A 2,315-nucleotide genomic window follows, 5' to 3' on the forward strand; every position below is an offset into this window, starting at 1 on the left:
CAGATTTCACGTGGCCCGCAGCTTCAGTCTAATTATGTATAGATGTTAATCCAGTACAGATGAGGCGTACTGGTCCAGGTCTGTGTGGGTGAACGTATTCCAGTCTGTGTTTTTAAATCTGTCCTGGAGCACTGCGTCTGTCCCCTCTGGCCACACTTTAATTGTCCTCACAGCAGGTTTCACACGTTGGATGAGTGGTGAATACCTAGGTGTGAGGAACAGGGAGAGATGGTCCGATTGTCCAATGTGGGGGAGGGGTGTGGCTTTGTAGGCTCCAGCCAGGTTGGAATACACATGGTCTAAAGTCTTGTCTCCTCTGGTGTGGCAGGAGACATGTTGGTAGAATCTGGGGAGGACTGTCTTTAAGTTGGTGTGGTTGAAGTCGCCAGCAATAATAAAAGCAGCCTCGGGGTGTTTATTCTGGTGTTTGTTAATGGCTGCAGAAAGTTCTTTCAAGGCCAACCTAGCATTAGCATCGGGGGGTATATACACGGCAGTGAGTATGATCGAAGTGAGTTCTCTGGGGAGATAATAAGGTCTGCATTTGACCATTAAAAACTCCGCATTAGGTGAGCAGTGACTCTCAGTAGTAGTGGAATTCATGCACCAAGCATTGTTAATATAAATGCACAAACCTCCACCTCTGGTCTTGCCGGAGTCATCTGCTAGCCTGTCGGCTCGGTGTGTGTGGCGTCCTGCTAACTCGATAGCATTGTCCGGGCAGCTGTTGTTCAGCCATGTTTCGGTGAAAAACATGACATTTGAGTCCATAATCCGTCTGTTGTTAGTGATGGAGAGCCGTATCTCATCCATTTTGTTTGCCAGAGAACGGACATTGGCGAGAAAAATACTGGGTAAAGGCAGCCGGTGTGGTGTTAGCTTTAGCTTAGCCCGTAGCCCTCCGCGCCTACCTCACCTTTGTTTACGATCTCGGCGCCGTCTGCGTGCACTTCCACCCGGCCGGGGAGAGTGGGCAGCCTCCGGTGTTCTGGAGATCTCTGGGATGAGTCGGAGATCGGCGATAAAACTGTTGGAGTTGTGAGTCCAGATGTCCAGAAGCTCTTGTCTGCTGTAGGTCAGCAACGCACAGCAATTCTGGACGAATAATCCGGTTAAAAGTAGATAAAAAACCGCTAAATAGCAGATTCTGACGCTGGAGTTCAGATTTTTCCAACTCGAGCGGTAGACGCGTAACGCGCGTATGCACAAAATGCAACACAAAAACTCACGCGCGTGGTTTTTTCTGCGAGTCAAACGCGCCAGACGCGCTACACTGACGCGCGTTTCAGGCGTTTTGGCGACGCAAATCTGCTTCCGAATTTTCGCGGGAGCCGCAATCGCGGGTCATCGCGCCTTTCCATTGACTTTACATGTAAACCTGACGCTCTGGCCGCCTCTATTGCGTTCGGTGTGAACACACCGTTAGAGTACAGCCACATTCAGCCTTTTCTTATTACACGAGTACTGTAGAGTGAGTTCATTAAAACAACAATGTAAAAATATGACAAGTCTGTGATGGTTATGCTTCAGTGCAAGTTAAAAGGGGCTTGTTGCACCATTTCATGAAAGTTATAGGTGTGAAAATAAAATGAACCCAGTGGAGATGTCGGATCTGTACTACAGTAAAACTAGTTCAACATCAGCAATCAGCTCATACAAAGGTGATTATCAGCTTAATTAGTCAGTCCTGAATCTGTGAACACGTTCATATGAAAGGTGAGACATTCTGACCAATTAGGTACATAAATAGATCTAGCAGTGTAACTGATTTTAAGACAGTAAGATAAGAGATATATTCACTGTGTTAAAACAGCCAAACCAAAGCAAAATAAATAACTGTCTTAATAAACAATAACACTGTACAAAACATCTTGGAAAGTGAAAGATTTACACTAAAAAGGAGCTGACTTAAACATAAAATACAAAATAGAGCTCCCAGTAAATCAAAGCCTAAATACAATGTTAAACAAGAATGCAGGTATTTGCTGTACGAGGCTTTAAAGGCAAAGCGGCAGCTCCTTGTGTGGGTGGAAAAGTATTTAAATGTATGTGAAGCGAGAAAGGAAAGGTAGCAAGAATACACTAGTTAATAAGCCTATTAACTAGTAACCAGTATTAACCAGTATTACAGTTCTATCACTAAAAGGCCATAGTGCCAAATAACCATTGCTTATGTCATTGAGTTAACATTTGATTGTGTACGTAAGAACGTTTTGGCATTGTTGAGCTCAGCTGCAGCCCGAGTGGTGGTTAACATTTGGACAGCAAAAACTAATGAATGTAAAACCAAAACTCAAAGACGCAGACTATTTGCA

Source organism: Simochromis diagramma, unplaced genomic scaffold (assembly GCF_900408965.1).
Source record: "Simochromis diagramma unplaced genomic scaffold, fSimDia1.1 OVJJ01000360.1, whole genome shotgun sequence".
Classification (NCBI taxonomy): domain Eukaryota; kingdom Metazoa; phylum Chordata; class Actinopteri; order Cichliformes; family Cichlidae; genus Simochromis; species Simochromis diagramma.